Source organism: Xiphophorus maculatus, chromosome 16 (genome assembly GCF_002775205.1).
Source record: "Xiphophorus maculatus strain JP 163 A chromosome 16, X_maculatus-5.0-male, whole genome shotgun sequence".
NCBI classification, from domain to species: Eukaryota; Metazoa; Chordata; class Actinopteri; order Cyprinodontiformes; family Poeciliidae; genus Xiphophorus; species Xiphophorus maculatus.
In genome coordinates, this window is record NC_036458.1 from 2,489,274 (window position 1) to 2,508,147 (window position 18,874).

Here is an 18,874-nt window from a genome sequence, read left to right on the forward strand (position 1 = left end):
TGCTTCATCACATTCAAAGTTCATTTCTGTTTCTGAAACAAGCAAAGATTACACTCAGTTTTTCATTCACACCATTGTGTTTTCCAGTTTCTAAAAAGTCTGTTGTGCTTATTAAAAGACATGAAGGTCTCCCTCTAGTTAAGGGCTGCTTCTAATTAGCAGCAAAACAGAATAAAAGCCTTTGAGAAGTTATTTATCTACTATTATACAGGAAAAAAATCATTTTGAAAACAATTTTTTACTGACTTTCTGAATATGGAGAGTGGAACAATAAATTATCCACTGAAAGGAAATAAGCTTCCAAATTTAACCTTCCACTGCCAGTTTGTGCTTAGAGATAGCACAGGCCTTTTCTGTTCAAGTCTAATTAAAATCCTCTTCACCGTTGGTAATGTGAGGTAGCTTATAGGAAATTGTGTGTTATTATTAGGAGGAAATATGGAAGGAATTCCTTTACATCAGCAGTAAGCCGTGTATCATGTTGGCAGCTTTTCTTATTTTCTGTTCACTTAAGCAGGTTTTATACATGCCATGATCCTGCAGCGGCTGAATTAACGGCTGCATCCGGCAGCGATGCATTCAGTATGCGCTCAGCATTCACACTGCCAGAGGTGGTCAGATGAGGACGATACTTAAAGTTGTTCAAGCATGAGCCACCAGTGCGCGCTCGTGTTTATCACGAGGGACCGGATAAAAAAGTTGGACAGATATGGAAAAACTGCAGAGGGAGATTAAGATTTTCATTCTTATTTTCCCTTTTAACCTCCATCTTAAGCATCTCTGTAGTTCCTGCCATACCTGCATGGAGTACATTACATTACAGCCGCACCGCTCCACAGTTAGGATGAGCATGTCTGTTGGGCCTGAATTCACAACACTGCGCGCTTCACCATGGAAACTGAGATCAGAAGGCAAAGGTCGAGCAAAGCGTTGGTAGCGGCGCTGCTTGGCAGGGGCAGGATGGGGGCGGAAAAACCTCCACACGGGCCTTTTTCCATACACTGAGCACGCTCATAATCTCTTGTCCTCCAGCAGCACCCTGCAAGGTTAGTGAGAGTCAATAAGCCTTCCACAAAGGTTAAGGAGACCTATAAGAAAGATAACATGCAAACAGTGAGCTCTCCGGATCCACGGGAACCATAAATAGAGAGGCATAACTGTCTTTGTCTATTTCTTTCATCTGGAAGTGAATCACAGAAAGGTGCTCCGTTTTCCTGTCTCATGAATTCAATATGAGCCATCTATACACAAAGTACTTTGTGAATACAAAAGCTGAAGGAGTGTATCAAATGGCTCGAACTGCCAGTTCTACAAAGAACAGTCATTACGTCTCGGAACACGCTGAAGGAAATCTGGATTTTCCTCAGATTTTTACATTTCCTTTTCATTAACCTCCGAATCACCAGTTACTCTATCTGGCACCGTCACTTCTGTCTTCAAAGATCCTTTGATTCATTATTTACTCGCTAAGTAACAAGAGATGTGTTCCCCAACTTTGTGAGTTTCTCTTATGTTTTATGCTTTGTGACAGTAACTGTGGACAGAAATATATAAACGCATAAAAAGATGTTTTAGAACAAAACACTTTTGTCCCACAGGATTGAATACATGACAGTAAACAAATTATATTTCTGTACAATAATATTTAACAATTCTCATCTTAGCGTTTACAAATCTGAAAAGTGTGGTGTGCAATTCTATCAAATGCATTTTAATCTGATAACTCTTAAATAAAATACAAGTCATCCACTTAAAAATCCCCAAATAAAATGTCCTCCACTTTAATCTGATACCTCTAAATAAAATACAAAACTACAAAACCAATTAGTAACTAAAGTTCAGCTCTTCTGCTGCAGTTACAATGACTTTATCAAACTATTTAAACTCCAGGTACACTTACATGACGGCATTTCCATAAACGGTTGGATTAACTGGATCTAATTTTCAAATTTCTTGTTAAAAATCAAAAATACTTGCAGCCAAAACTGAAGGTTATTATTTTTAGATGATTGCATATTTATGATGCAGTAACCCTTGATTGCATAAAACACACACAAAAAATAATTTAAATCTTTCTGTTTTTTGGCTTGAGATGTTTCGGAATTAAATGAATTCTTTTAAATCAGGGTCTGAGTCCAGAGTCGCACCTTATGGGAGCAGAACTGAGCGATCTTAAAGTGGCTCGAGTGTCAAATATCGACATTGTGAAGTTCCGACTCAATTACTTTACAAAAATACAGATTTATCTTATCTTATTCTGACATAAAAACTCAGCAGACGATAAGAGCTTATTTGAACTTTTAGTCACAGACATATGCCAGTGAAACTGCGAAATAAAAAGGTGAACTCTGAGTGCAGAGGAGACGCCTGCCAGGTTGTCCACAGATATTTCATCTGCTTCACACTACAACTCAACACTGATTATAAAGGTCTGATTTTCTGTTTTCATTAAAAGTTCCACTAATTAGTACCACAATGTTTATTTAGAAAAACAACAAGAAGGCAAACTCTGACCTGAGCTGACAGTTTTAACACCAAAACATTTCAGAATTAATAATTTGGTCACAGAAAGGAGTTCTTTGAAGCGTCGCTTTCTTTTTAGGTGTTGATTTATCTTGTTTAAAGTGGGAACATTTCTTTGTTTTGGTTAGGAAAACTATTTCTATGAGCTCGTGTGTTATTAGCTAAATAAATACTATTCTCTCCTGATTAGGAGGCGCTGCTGATAAAAAATTTTCTTGATTAACAGATTATTATCAGTTTCAGAACTTCTATAAAAGCTGTAAATTTTGCAGTCTGGTGTATGTGTTAACGTCATCTGGGATGTTTTATGAGATAGTTTTCAAATAACGAGGATGATAATGTGATCGGCTGTTATGATGAAAATTCATCATCATCACCTTTATTATAAACACAAGTAATTAAAACATGTATATATACAGTACAGACCAAAAGTTTGGACACACCTTTCTAATTCAATGGGTTTTCTTTATTTTCATGACTATTTATAAGGCAAGAAATCCCACTTATTAACCTGACAGGGCACCTATGAAGTGAAAACCATTTCAGGTGACGACCTGTTGAAGCTCATCAAGAAAATGCAGAGTGTGTGCAAAGCAGTAATCACAGCAAAAGGTTGCTACTTTGAAGAAACTAGAATATAAGGGCTATTTTCAGTTGTTTTACACTTTTTTGTTTAGTGCATATTTCCACATGTGTTATTCATAGTTTTGATGCCTTCAGTGTGAATCTACAATGTCAATAGTCATGAAAATAAAGGAAACTAATTGAATTAAAAGGTGTGTCCAAACTTTTGGTCTGTACTGTACATAAAATAGAAATTACAAATATAACTCTGAGATTTACAAAAAGGCTAAAACGCTGATTATTCCATATTCTGGACGTAAACCTGAGTTTTGTAAAATATTTGTTAGCAACAGGATGATATTTGTAGAAACTCGTAATCTCCACGTAGATCAATAAAATGTCTGTATGTGTTTTTGAATTTCAGGAGCTATTTTCTTTAAAACATTTGAAAATATTCTAAACGCTAGCGAATCCATGCCACATCCTCTGGATATTAGCCAGCAAAGCAAAGTTAGCCCAGCTTTACGGGATGTAATGAAAACTTCTCTTTGCTGTTTTATCATATTTGTTTATATGCCTTTATGTCCAATAATTTCCAGCCATCAAAGTTTCTGTATGTGCGATCAATAAAGTGGAAGGCTAATTCCATGCTATCAAGATGGCGACAGAGCACCCGGATGTAAAACACACACAGAAAAAGAAATAAATCAAGGTGAAAGTGACGTCCTTAATCTGACTGAGCAAACACAAACGACCGGAAAGACGAGACAAAATTAGTTAGAGAGTAAAATGACTGAATCATGGAGAGGATTAGGCATCGACTATGTTTAATAATGTCAGAGAATTAGAAAAAGAAATATCCAAGAATAATCAGTAGTTCCATCACAGAAGATACAAGTGATTTATTCATTATTTTACAGATTACATGTAGATTTCAGGTGCTGAGGCACTGGAAATAATCCAGAGAAACTTTGAGTGGAAAAACCTTTTTCCTTTCTTTAATGCTCTCCATATCTCTGTGATAAAATTATGTGTCCTGAAATTAAAGTGCAAATTCGAATCAAACCTCTAAGGGAGATCTATGGGTTCTTGGCAGCAAAGAGAGAACACAACAGGATTCTCGCACATATGCCATGCACATCGGCGAAAAAGCACAGCGGGCTGCCAACACCAAAGTGTTCATCACTCTCCTCCCACTCCTTTTCAGAGCACAGAAGAGAAAAAGAGCCCACAGTACCAGAACGGGGCCGACCAATCAGCGACGAAGATCAAAAAGCAGATGTTCAAGGAGAATGAAATGCCCCCATTGATTGGCCGCAGTGCTTTGGTCCCCCCAGCGCAGTCCTCTAATCGATATGTGGGAGATAAGCAGCAGTCAGCCACTGACATTGGTGATGTATAACTGCCATGGTGGAACAGAAGCTGATGACTTTTTGCCGTCTTGGTCAAGACTCAGCGGAGCAAACCGGACACGTTGGAACCAGCCAGCCCACATTCTGATCCTGCCGATCAAAGTCTGATAATCCAGAGTCCCTCGTTCATGTCCTGTTTGCCACTTTTAGGTTAGAATAAAGCAACAAGGATGAATTACCTGAAAAGGAACCGCTGTTATCGCCCCCGTTTGTGTTTCAAAAGGCAATAATGAAATAAATAAATGAGAAAAAAAATGGCTGAGAGAAAATGAAATGATGGCGTGGCTGTGTTTTGTGAAATTGTGCTGTCAAACGTTTCTCCTTTCTAATTTCCTGGAGCGCAGATGATGGAGCATGTGCGCTGACAGCCGAATCAGATAAAAACTAAAAAAAATACATACTTCCCTGTTTCCACATCACAAGCACTTTTATGCGACATTCATAAATATAATAACGAAATAATTAGTGTTTGGGAAATGACGCTTGACAGATACTATGACCTTGTCTGCTCTGTCAATTTATTTTTACGTGGTCATTCGTTAAAGTGTCGAGGCTGACGGACAAGAACGTAAATAGAAAATAATGGGACTGAGGCGCTGAAGAACAAAGCTTAAACTAATATTTATACACCCAGAATCCATCATGTAAAGGCTGTTTACCTAAATTTGAGCAGGTGGAAGCTTCTGAAGATATTCTAATTAAATAGAAACTAATAAAGTGATTCTGTGTTGCTTTTTTTTTACTTCAATAACTACTAAAGTGGAGTTACTTATGAACGCCTTAAACTTCTCAAATTGGGTAACATGAACCAAACACAAAAGAGCTTTTCTCAGCTGAGTTCTCATATCAAAGGCAAAAATCTTAGCTGCTTAGATATAATAACTGATATTTTAATATAATCAATGCTAAAAAAAATATATATAACACTAAAGATACTAATGTGTAAATACAAACTGACCCATTGATGTTTGTCCGGACTGTAGCATTTTCACCAGCAGCAGCGCCGCAATAGCAGGCATTAAAAAATGCTACCTGAGCTAATGCTACAAGCTAACACTGTCACAATATAAGCTAGTACTATAGGCTAACACTGTAACACAGATGTTGGAAAGCAATTGCACATTTCAAAAATAAATCTTCTGAATGGAAACATTTATCGACAGGTTTGGCTCTTTTTCACATCATACGAGTCACATGATCAACAACCAGATGTTGCCACTGGCGCAAACCACAAAGAAGAAGACAGGAAGTAGTTGGAGGACGATGGCACACCATGTTTTTAATGGCTTATCGTGTGAACAAGCTTATTCACGTGTGATTTTAATTACGTTTCTTATTTAATGAAAACACCGCATTCGTTCTTCCAATATTAGCAGAATATTGACAAAGTAAACGCAGCTATAAAATGTCATAATATGTCTGGGAAATACATGATACTGCCCCTTTAACTCCTCTAGAGTAGTCAGAGTTAACTACCAACTGTTAATTGGTGCCTGCAAAATATCCAGGTCTGTACCAGAGGATGCCTGAGTACCACCAGTGGTACATGCACCTCAGGTTGAGAACCCTGACCTTAGAGCAGCCAGCCTGCTCAGTGTGTGTCACTTTGACAGGACAGTCCCAGCACAACTGTCACTTCGCTCCCCCGTTACAGGTGGTCCACACAGGGGAGCTGGCAGCTCTGACGGACGCCTCCTCCAAGGGATTTATGGGAAATGACAGCTCAGGCTACATAAAGCCGAAGTCGTCTGGGGAAGGAAGACAACAGAAGTTCCATAGCATGAATGCATGGGGGCTGACACGAGCTGAAATTTACTTCCTCTGGCCTGGCAGGTGGTTTTGGTTGGAAATGTGCTGTTCATATATTGTGGCATAGACGGAGTGGGAGGCAGTCAGAGCCCCACCTATAATCTACTCCCTCTGTTTGTGGTAATGGTCTGGAAGCTTTTCTGCCAGCGGGGTAAAAAAAGAGAGAAAGAAAAAAATCACATTTCTTACATGGCTACCTCTTGATGAATTATTTCACATTTCACTTACTTACCGTACCTTAGCAAAAAAAGTTAATCTACATCAGCGACGTTAAAGAAAAATTTCACAGCGAGGAAATGAACAGCTCCCCTTCCTTGTTCAAACTCGAAAGGTGTGGAGCGTGCAGCTCCTTTAAAAAAAAAAAGTCCATTTCAAACTTCATCATTTCAACGTCTGACAGCACATGTGAATGCACACGGGTCGGGCCAGCCCTCTGATTCTCTCTGTATTTAAATATGGACCATCTTTAATTGAGCAGAAAGTGCTGGGGAGAACAGTCCTGAACTAATACAGAGGCCGAAATATCATTACGCTGATGGAAGCCGGGCTCTCTGACTTTTATTGGCAGCTTGCGAGCTAAATGTGTGGTTCAATTCTGAGGCGGCCATAGCTGCAGAGGCAAAGTAATCGACTTTGGGACAAAATGGTGTGGAAAATGACATGTAGGCCTTTGCCTAAAGCCAACCTGGCGCTGGCAGAAATCTATCAGTCAGGTGCACACCAACATTGGCATTTACACAAATGTGATTTAGTCGACGATACTGGAGAGCTGATGTACTGGACCAGTGCTTTTACTGAAAGAAAACTACTATTTCAAGCCATGCAATCTGCTGCTCCTGCTGCTGGAAATGCCTGACCGGCTGGTTTCAGTTTAAACGCCGTCATGTTTGGAGAAAAATCTGTTTCACATTTAGAACCTCGCCGCATCCTCAGCAGATTTAGGGGATAATACCCTGAACTTTTTGAGTTTTAGAGTTTTACGTCTCTGCGGTTGCATTGTTTTGTTTTCCTGCTGAGGTGAGTGGTTTTGGATCAGTGCTGCCAAAGTTTGGACACAGACATTTGAAATTGTTTGGCATGGAAATGAAACGGACCTCATGGCCTGCAGACCTTTGCACCCTGTTGTAATATCAGATGCTTTAAACAGAAATCACAATTTATACTTACTATAAAAGAAACAAAAACAAAGAAATTCAACCAAAATATGAATTTCACCATCCCAGGAAGTTAAGAAATGTGTCTAATAATGAGACTTGTTCCGTTTTTAAGGTTTTAAGAATTAATACTTATACAATAAATGGAAAAATTCTAGCAGATCACTAAAATTGTTCATAAAAATACCAACAGTTAAATAAAATATGATGAACATAAACCACGAATAATCCCATAAAGTCTACTAATCAAAATTAACAAAGATATTTATTGTTTTTAATCTGTTATTTAGGTCATTCAACATTCAGATCGCTGCAATTATGCAACCATACATCTTTGAAAAGCAGAAGTGGAGCCTCCTGCACAACCAAGAAGAATGCAGCAAGTGGTTTCTAGATGGTAAGTCAACAGCAAAATGCTCATCTTTTCCAGCAGCCATTGTACAGCGCATACAGCGTTGGAGCTCATCTTAGGCTGCTAGGTAACAGACAATGCCTGCTGATTTGTGATGTTATATTCTGAGTGTTTTTGAAATGGCTCATTTTTCCAGACACCAAAAAATATTAACTTCTTGCCAACATTTGGGTATTTTTTTGATTTTTAAAGAGTTTGGGATGTTTTAGATGCAGTTGAATCCCAAATGAAAGAACAAAAATGTGCAAAACTTACATTTTAAATGTTTTGTCCAATTTAAAGTATGTCAAGATTAGGTGTACTTAAATTAACTTTGTATAAATAGCTGGCGAACCTCCGATGGCAGTTGTCACAGGAGAATCAAGGATTCCTTAAACATGCATGAAAGAACGAAAGCAACAACCCAGGTAATATTTATGATGAAAGAATAACATTATAACATGATGTAAAGCTCTAAAAAGACAATTTTGAATCATACCCCTCCTTTAACTTTGCAGCAGGCTCTCATTGTAAGCATGCATGTAGTGACAGTGGAGAAGAAAACTCCCCTTTAACATAAAGAAACATCCAGCAGAACCAGAACCAGCAGTCAAGTGACTCCCACTGTCTCCCAGAAGCCCAAAACGCCTCGACCATGAAAGAAAATGCTAGGAAGCAAAAGACGACAATTAAACACGAGTAATCTGACAGAGATTTTTGCTTTCTGCTTCAGGAACGTCTCAACTCCAAGTATTACATCAGCTTCTAAACCTCAGATTCAGAGTGTCTCTCTCCCAGCAGCAAGCCTACAGTCACACCCACACACTCGTGCACCCCCACACACAAGCATACACACTTGCTGAACCACAAAGCAGATCAAGTGTGCCTGGAGAGCTCTATAGAGAGGCCAGTTTTCCTCATTAGACCGCCTGTGCACCACTCTCCAAAAAACCCTCGCTCTAATCACTGTCACCAGACCTCAGCTGAAAAACAGATAATTAATGTTGGGCCCTGCCTCAATCAGCCTCCATGCTAAACAGCTCGCTGTACACGTGTGGGTGTGTATGTGTGTGGGTGTCTGCATTAGTCTATTTGGAGTCTGTCGATGTAGGCGCCCCCCTCCTCCTCTACACCCCTGGGGAACGTGGATGCTCAAGCCGTCCACAACAACAATTTCTCTCCGGCTCGCATTAGCTCACAAACGGCACATGTAATGTACAACTGGAGACTTTGCAGGAGGAACATTCCTCTCCACGACTTCAAAAAAAAATCTTTTATTCCACGGCTTCTTCTTCTCTGACTCAATTGTCTCGCCCTTTTTGCTCCACGGCTGCCCTTATTGCTCCCCTTCACCCATTTATTACATGGAATGGACTTCTTAATCGAATGCTTTGCGGAGCAGATTTATTTATGTTCTCTTTTCCCTTCCTAAAGGCAGTTATTAATATTTTATAAATATTTGATGATACTTTGTGTGACCCTGCAGAGAACGACAGAGAGGAAGTGAAGGTTAATGCTGGGGGTACCGGCTGATTAAATGGAGACCAAGTGGCTAAAGCCGATGCGAGGCTGCCATAAAGTTTCTAATAAAACGAACTGAATAAACACGGTTCGCAGGAGAATTTGGCTGTAGGACTTTAACAAGGTAATTTACAAAAACATATTTCCCTTCTTGCCCTTTGATGATAACAAAACGTGAAAACAGTTTGGGTTTATTTGCCCTGGTTTCATTTTTCTGTCTGAGGGATTACGGCTCACAAACTCACTCTGTGGAGGAGAAACAAACACTTCTGTGCACCAGAAAAACAAAAGCATTTTGTTTCAAAAAGTTATAAATACATTCCTTCCTTTTTGTTCTTTTGTTTTATTCAATATGTTTTGCATTAAGAAATATAAAAATATATAGTTATGCAAAAGAAATAAAGACAGAACATCCTCTTTATATTCAAGGGTTTTATGTACCAGAACAAAAAATGCTCCAGGTTAAACAATTATTTAAATCACAAATAAAGTTAAGAAATAAACGCAGCATACTACACAATGTTATAATTTAGCAAATTATTCATTAAACAAAAGTACAATCTTGTTGTGTCAATAGGATTTAAGATTTGTTAAATATATAACACCATCAGCAGTGATTGGAGAGAAACTGTTCTCTGTCCAGCAAACTAGGATAGTTTCCTTCCTTTCAAAATAAAAGGATCCCATTTCATTTATGATTTATTTATACATATATATATAAAATTTATTCTAGACTAATTTTATTTTGTGGCAGCTGAGGCAAAAGTGTCTCTTGAATTGCAAAGGCAGCTGACCCCTAAGTTACCACTATTGTGGTTTGTGGTCTCTTAAAAAGAGAGTTTTTCCTCTCCACTGTCACCCTGTGCTGCGCAGAGAGAGAAATAACCTCCAGTTTAAATACTGGCTTTTCAATAACATCACAACAGCTCAAATTTAAACTAAAACAATTTACAAATCTTGACTTTCCTTCTGGTTTTTTACCCAAACTCACAGTTTGAACACAGTTGTTCAGCCTTTGAATGCTATTGGGTAGAAAATATATATGTCAGCGCCCCCTACAGGGTCACAAAGCAACAACTTGATGTCTGTAAAGATGTGTTTCATTAACTCTCTCAGAGGACTAAAAAAGTAAGTAAAATATCCTTTTCAATGTCTACAACATGTAGTTTTTGTAGAAAATGCAAACTAGAACATGTTTTACGTTATATCTCATATTAAAACATTTTCATAAAACGTCACAGAACAATTTAAAAACATAATATTTTCATCCTGCATCTAAAACAGGAGTGCCAAACTCATTTTCATTTCGAGACACATTAAGGTCATGAATGTCATCAAATGGCAAACTGTTAACATATTATCGTTTCTCAGTTAGTACTCCTTAAAATGTAACAATTTTAACATCTTCTCACATTTATGTCATTTGGTCCTATACAAATGAAAATGGATTTGACTCATAAAATAATATTTGAGCCCACAACCTTAAAGTTAGACTTATGTGGCCTTAGGGACCCCAGAGGGCCACATAAATAGTCATGGTGGGCCGGATTTGGCCTGGGAGCCTCGAGTTTGATCCCTGTGATCTAAATGGTTGAACTTTTCTCTCATGTTTTTCTATGTCTGACTCTTCCAGGGTTAAAAGCAAATCGACAAGCTGGACATTTTTTGTATTGAATCCTTAGAAAACGTTTTATAGTGAAACATTTTAAAAACAGAAATTAATTGAAATTAAATACTTGCTAAAGTTCTAATTAAAATCACAATTCATCACATTTTTATCTTAGATGAAAGAAGCAAAAACTAATAATAGATTTCCATAAACCTAAAAGCAGAAAGTAGAGTTTCTCTAATGCATCGCTCTGAGCTTTTCTTCAAAGTTTTTCATTAAATATTTAGAACTAAGGAGAACTTAAAGATGCATGTAAAGAAAAGAGAAGCCAGATCTGGTTTAGCTTGAATCTTAATGTTTTTCTTCATGGTAGAAAACACCAGGAGTGACAAGCGGTCAACAGGAAGGCTCCACATTTCCACCTTAACACTGCAGAGTGCCAATTAAAGGCTCAACAACATGGATGGCGTTCCATATATAACAAGGCCTAAGAAGCAATCCTGTCAACTTGCAGGGTGGGACATGTCAAAGCTGGAAATCAAGAGGAAGCCGCGCCGTCCGCCAGGCTGACAAGAGCAAAGCTTCACGTTACTAAAATCATCTGGCGAAGAGAAGCAGCCTGTGTTTCTGCTGCTCATTGTGAGCTTAGGCAGCCCTCACTACCTCAAACCTCAGTGATTACCGCACTGCTGACAAACACAAATATATTTATAGTGCAACACAATGCGCTAAAAATATGCACCTGGTCTATTTTTGACTAAAGCTGTGCCAATCTGCAAAGAGTCCGACACGGTTTCATGCACAGGATCGCTCTAAAGAATGAAGTCAGTCTGCATAATGAAACCCACAGTGCAAAAACACAAAATATTACTGAGTATTTTTGTCTAGTGTCTAGTGCAAATATCATAGTACACTTAAAGTACGACAATTGACTTACAAGTAACTTTTCATCCATATGTTCACGCTTGTTTTATGTCAATAATTCCCAATTATTGATAAAAAAGAACTAGTTCCACTGTCAGATTATTTCACTTGTAACAAGATATTTTTCTGTTAAGAGTTAAATAATCTTCCAGAGTAATAGTTTGTGATAACAGTTTATGATAATAGTTTATGTTCATATCACCCACCCTTATGTTGCAGTTTGGTGCAGTCAGAGAGGAAAAACAAAAAGAGAATCCCATCCAGATGTTCACTTACAACAGCAGTCCACACCAAATTCATGCAATAACGGCTGCTAGTGATGGAATGTATGAGCATCACAACCCACCTGGATCCACACTGCAGAAAAAACTAGTCAAAGTATTTATATGGACTCCTTGCAGTGTGACGGCACATTTCAAAGATCCCGCCCACATCTCCATGCTAGAGGGAAAAAAAGCTGCTAGCTGACAATGACTAGCATTGGTTTTAGCTGCTAAGTTACCAACATAAATATTAAACATATGCCTGATATACAAAAGAAAAATAGACGCAGAGCTTTGCTGCTAACTGTCAACACTACGACAACTAGAAAAAAAGGTCAAGAAAAAGTTTTATTAAGAAAAAAATACTGAAGGAGAGGGAAGTAGTTCAGTTATTTTTACTTGACTTTAACATGTAGATGTGAGGTGGTATGAAGTGTTTCTGTTGAGTTAAAAAATAAAAAGGTGACATAAACACCAACTCATATTGATCATCAGTAGAGCAGGTGTTTAAATGATCTAATAGCAGCGGTAGCTAATCTACCACAGCGATCACTTATCAATAATCACAAAATCAACATCAAGCATGAAATTATAAGACTGTAATGGACTGACTGTCTGTTCTTTGTGGGACTGTCTGAGCGTTTTCGGTGTTAAATCCTAAAAGGATGAAGTGGCATTGTTGTCAGTTGCTATGGCAACGAGTCTGCGTGTAGCACAGCCGACACAGAGACATAGAAAATAGTCGATTTGAGTTGTTCTTCAGTGGTTTTCCCTTTGCTTTGAGGCACTGCACTAAATTAATAATGCCTGCCTCTCCAGGTTTCATTTGGTTAACGGGATTGTTCTACCGCAGCAGCGCGGCTATGGAGGGAACGTACAAGAATCGCCTTTTTGCCATAGAACATTGGCTAGCACAAAATTTCCAGATGTAAACAATAACATGTAAAGGGTCCATAGGGCATGTGGAATATATTTCATCTCCAGCTTTTATTTTGCACAAATGATGTCTGTAGCTGCTCTGCTTGTGTTTGTAGATGGATAACAAAAACCAAATCTACCAAAAAAAATACATGAATCTTGAGTCAGACTACAACTCTTCAGTATTTTATCCATTAGTCTTCTACCCTGCAATTACTTTTTCTTGCATACTTTTGTAAAGTAAGGCTATCCCTCTCATCTGTCATCAAATCAACTTTTTTTTCTGGCTTCTCTTTGACAGGAAAAGAAAAAGAGTTTTAAATATTTGCACCACATGTCCTTCATCAGTGAATTGTTGCTATTCATGACTTTTTAAATAGGCTGTTGAATGCCGTGTCTGACAATAAGAAAGGAAACGACCTCACAAAGCATGAAAAGCAGCATCAACCTCCATACTACGCAACAGCAGCGGCACCATAAGTGTCAGAAGTGGAAGCCATGCGGGCGGTTTGCATCTGTGGCCAGATTTCAGCAAATTAGTGAAATTCAATTTCTCATTATTCAAGATGTGCAGTTAGTGGATTCCAATATCAATAAGTTAGTTGGAGATTTTCAGTGCAAAAAAAGAAGAAAATGAAGAAAACACCCAGGAGCTGCTGAAGCCCAGCTTCCAAAGGATATAATTTAATCAGAAACAAAATCTGATTAAAATGTTTAAAAAGCAGCGGCATGCAACATTTATTGACTCCCTGAAAGTGTCTTTCTTTATACATTCAGACATGGCTGAATAAATGATTTAAAGCTGACATATATAATTCGACCTTGTCAGGAGCCCCCACCCCGCTTCCTTGTGCATGCTGTGTAATTGAGCCTTCAGGGAGAGCGGGAAGACTATCTGGTCCCCACTTTGTAGGGATGTGTATTGATGGTCAAGACTGGTAACCAACTATCTAATCAATAAGTGCATAAACACACACGCTGATGGAAGTAAATATGGTGTGACAGTAGCTTATCTCGCTTTTACAAGTCGTCTAATAACTGCACAGCTCAGAGTAAAGTTAACAGCACCTCTGGGGTACCACTGAACGATATGTGTAATTAAATATGTTTCCTTGCATAAAAGGCTATTAACTTTTTCCTCAATACATTTCAGCACAATGACACAACGAGGAAAAGCCCCATTTAAATTGGTCAGCGACTCCGTCAGACGCAGACGGAGTCTCTGCATTTAAATTACATACAATTCACATGAAGGCCACAGGCAACTCGGAAATGAGAGTTGCATTAATTGAGGGAGTTTAAATTACTTTTTGTGATGTGGCTTTTGTAATCTTCCTCCGCTCCAATTTTCTCCAAAGTTTCTGTTGCAATGTTAAAGTCTGAGCTGATCACCTGTTCACTGCAAAAACACAAACTCTTTGGTCTAGTTTCAAGTGAAAATATCTAAAAATAAGACAAAACTAACTTTTAAGTAACTTTTCAATGAGATATACAGTAGAAGCTTATTTTTGGTCAGAAATTCTTTAATATTCATAAAAAAGAACAAGTTTCAAGTGTATATTTGCATTGCAAACTTGACTTGGTAAGATTCTGTGTTTTTGCAGTGTAGGTTTAGAAGTTGTACTAATAAAAGTAGCAGGAGAGTACTCGAATCAAGTTACATTTACTCAGAGTAACTAAGTAACTTGCGATGTTCAAACCTGTAGCAATGTCAAACACAAAACAAGAACTACAATAATGCAAAGAAAATCAAACAATCACTTCTTTAAATAAAAGGTAGCACAGCTTGATGAGACAGGAATTTATAAAAGTAAAACATTTCTATCAACAATTCCATATAACATACACTTTTAGGCAAACATATATGGGATTAATCTGCCAATAGAAATAGTACTGAAGTAATTACTGACGTAAAACAAGCTACGTCTTGCAGAAAAATTACTTTAAAGTTAGTTTTGTCTTATTTCAAGACATTTGACTAGAAAGCAGACCAAAAATACTTGGTAAGATTTTGGGTTTTTGGAGTGTTGAAGAGAATCGGGAGCAACCAGAGGAGGAAAGGACACGTAATTGTCTTGTTTACCTTGGTATAATGGAGTGGGCGCTTGTTTTAAACCACCAGGGTTCAGAAAACCTGCCAAGGCCGGGCAGACCAGGATGTCAATCTCGGCCTTTTTATTCAGTTTTGCTGACACATCTGCAACCGGAGGCTCGCCGGGTCCCGAGAGCCGCCGCGTGTTTCTAACGCTCCAAATCAATCCCTCATTTAGATTCAGCAACTCGGAAAACATGAAAAATATCACCTATGGCGGCGGAACATGCCAGAAAATCATTAGAATTAGAAACGACAAGACATGTAATTGCAAACAGCAAACCTTGGCGTACTTGTGATTGAGTTTTAAACATAGATGTGAGGAGGGGGAAAGCAATCCATGTTGAGCCACATCATAAAAATGCAAATGCTTCATCTCTCACTCCAGGAGTTTGGAGCTCAGCAGCAAATCTAATATACTGCCAGGTGTTTAACATATATGTGTTTTCATTTTCTACATTTGCTCATCAGATCGTCTCGGCGAGTGAAGTGCTGCACAATATCCAGGGCTTTACAGATGTAATAACCGGGAATGCATGGGGCCAGAGCCGTGCAGCTGAGGCTTTAGGGCCAATGGGAGCTCTTTAAATCAGAGAGCGGCCGTAAACACGCCGTCTGCGTCGCTCCCTGCGCCGGCATTACCGGCCAAGCTGATGACAAGTGCCGAGCAGCCCCTCCAGTGCCTTTAATACAGCAAAGCGTTCTCCGGAGGGAATGCAATCTGTGTCCTCTGCACAGATCCACTGTCTGCACTTCCCCGCGTGTGTTTGAGCGCCTATTATGCTCTCTCAAAATGGGAGAAGGAAATAGGAAAATCGCCTCAGCCAGAGATGAACTAGGAGAATAATCAGAAAATAGTGTGACGCAAACGGAGCATTTCAGCCCCCCTTCCCCATGCCACCAATCCCCCATCACCCCCGGCTGAGAGCTAAATAATAAGCAGCGGGGACGGTGCCATTGAGAAGAAAGTACGCCCCTTTCTATTGGTTACAGCAGCTTATACGTTTAGGATGGGAGATAAAAACAGCCTCGCTTTCTCTCATGTGGCGATCCCACATTCCTTTATTGCCAATAAAAACACGAGAGGTGCACAGACAAAAGCAGCTCCACACATCCAGACCTTCTGTTTAAATGTGAGAAACAAAGACAGATTAAAACACAAGTGTCCAAAAAGTAGAAACCAGACTTCTTCTGGACTGTTTATGCTTGTGTTTGGTTCTGACTGTGGTGTCAGCTGCAGGTACACAGAAATAAACAAGCTTGTACACATTAAGAGAGAGAGAGAGAAAAATGCAGTTCTTTTGATTTCTATTTTTGCCCGCCTGGAAAAGACAAAGACACTTGAGCAGAGGATGGATGGCGAGTGCGTGGAGTTAAGTCAGTGGAGTGTTTGAAGTGAAAGCGCCAGACACGTGTGTGTGTGACGCAAAGTGTGTGTGACAGCATTAAGCCTGAGTGAGAGGTGAAAGGACCGCTGTACTCACAGTTGTGCTCTTGTTTCCCTGTGGTCTGCCGGCGTGTCAGAGTTTCATCCTCTCAGCGTCTCTCCCTGGGCTGGGCTTCCTCTTCCTCTTCTGACCAAAAGGTGTGAGGAGGAGGAGGAGGAGGAAGAAGAGGAGGAGGGGATACACGAGCAGAGCGCTAAGGAATGAAACTGAAGAGAGAGAGAGAAAGAGAGAGAGGATGAGGGAGAGAGAGGGATTCAGAGGCAGGGCGAACGGTGGCTTGCGATTGGCCTGTCAGTCCGGGAGAGGGAGCGTCGGTCTCGGCGGTGCCTGCATCCCAGTCCGTCTGCTCAGATTCAAACACCTCCAACGCCGAGTTCTGCAGAAACACAACACACTCGGGGTGAATACACACACACACGCCGACAGACAGAGGAAGGGAGGGTTGATAGAGAGAGGCAGATGTGTTCAGAGGGCCGATGACAGCTCCAAGCTGAAGCTTCTCCTTGGCTCCTCATCAATGACAGGTACTGAGGATCAGGAGACAGAGGGAGGCTCCCACACACACACACACACACGCACACACACAGACACACACACACACACACACACACACACACACCTCACCTCCCCATCTCAATTACCATAGCGGCCGTAGATGTATTGGGCTTGTCAGCTCTCACGTACGGCTGATGAGGAGATGTGGGCTAACTTATCTCATCTAATTTAACCCAGCTATAATCAGACAACACTCTCAGCTCATTATGGTCAGACTGGACAGACGTCATGGGCTGTTATCAGACTCTCACTGAAAAATATCACTTTATTCATGCTAAAGTAATCTAACATGTACATTTTTTATTTGGATTTTCATAGCTTCAGTGCCACTCAATACTGCAAAAACACAAAATCTTGCCATGTATTTTTGGTCTATTAGTACACTTGAAATTAGACAAAACCTACTTACAAATAACCTTTCTGCAGGAAATAGGAGCTTGATATAAGTCAATAATGATTTAATATTGATTTTTAAAAAGTACTAGTTCAACCAGCAGATTATTTCATTTATAACATGGAAAAATGTCTCGTTAAAGGTGAAATAATCAGTTACTAGTACTAATACTTAAGGAGTTATTGACCTAAATCCAGCTGCTGTTTCTTGCTGAAAAGTTATTTGCATGCTAGTTTTGTCTTATTTCAAGTATATTAAGATATGTGAACTAGAAATTAGACAAAAATATTTGGTAAGATTTAGTAGTACTTGCCTCCTTTGATGTTATTCCACATCACGTTAAACCCCAGACAGCAACACATGCAATGTGTTGGGTTTTATGATTAAATTGAGAAAAGTGTTGCTTCTTTTTATGCTCAGCTCAACACAGCTAATAAAAAAGTAGCTTCGGAACATATTTTTGGCTATTTTGACACTGTGACTTTTTTAAAGCTTTTGGTATCCCTTGAAAAAGATAGCTGGCACAAGCGCAGCCTGGAAACGTGATTTCAAGAAGCGAGAGGTGAGGAAGACTGGGCGAGGGCATGGAGACCGAGACAAACTCCAATTAGCTCTGCCCGGGTCAGAGAGCAGCAGGTTAAAGTTTCACAGTGCACAAAAAATTGGTTGGAGAAAGGAAAAAACACTCAGGACATCTGCAGAGATCAGAACATTCAGAATGAATCCAGAATATAACTGGGATTCATGATAATGTGGATACAATGTGACTGATTCCACACCCAAAATACCTCAAAAACAAGATGCAGTCCAAACAAGAGCCACTGTCAAGGATATTAAGCCTGACATTTCTGCAGTTGACGCCCAGTTTGCAGCCGAATGTCAAGCGGCGGGATTTTTTCCCCTCATTAAGTGTTGCGCCTGGTCAACTGCAGACCGGCTCCAATCGGCTCCACACAGTGTCCCATGAATCCCATCTCCGTCCTCTTCACTCCACCAAATTCAATTAAAAAGAGAAATTGGCAATTAGATCACTGTTATGATCCTGTAACAATGATCTAATCTGTAATTCATTGGCTGCTGTTCCCGTGGGGAGGGAGGGGGCCGCTGCTTGATGGAGTGGCTCGGAGACTTCTTGGCATTCACCTCGGCTTGGGCGGCACGCGATGCGGCGGGCAGGAGGGTGTGGGGGGCATGCGGCGCTCCGGTGCAAACCGAGGCCTCAGTAGTGTCACCTCCGGGGCCTCGGTTTGCCCGCGGCAAGAACGCAACCTGTGACACACACTCGTTTGTTTTGCTC

General features: G+C 39.7%; 1 protein-coding gene across 7 annotated transcripts in view; it reads right to left on the reverse strand.

The window, feature by feature from the left end:
• LOC102237105 (RNA binding fox-1 homolog 3) overlaps window positions 1-17,140 on the reverse strand; it is a 538,118-nt gene extending 520,978 nt beyond the window's left edge. For 4 of the 7 annotated variants that reach the window (XM_005803183.2, XM_023348365.1, XM_023348367.1 and 1 more), the window contains exon 1: window positions 16,665-17,137. The gene's annotated coding sequence lies outside the window, so the exon portion shown is untranslated. Of the gene's footprint in view, window positions 1-16,664 lie in introns of all 7 variants that reach the window. The other 3 variants (XM_005803185.2, XM_023348371.1, XM_005803186.2) reach the window with 3 other exon arrangements.
• Between the last annotated feature and the right edge of the window lie 1,734 nt (window positions 17,141-18,874).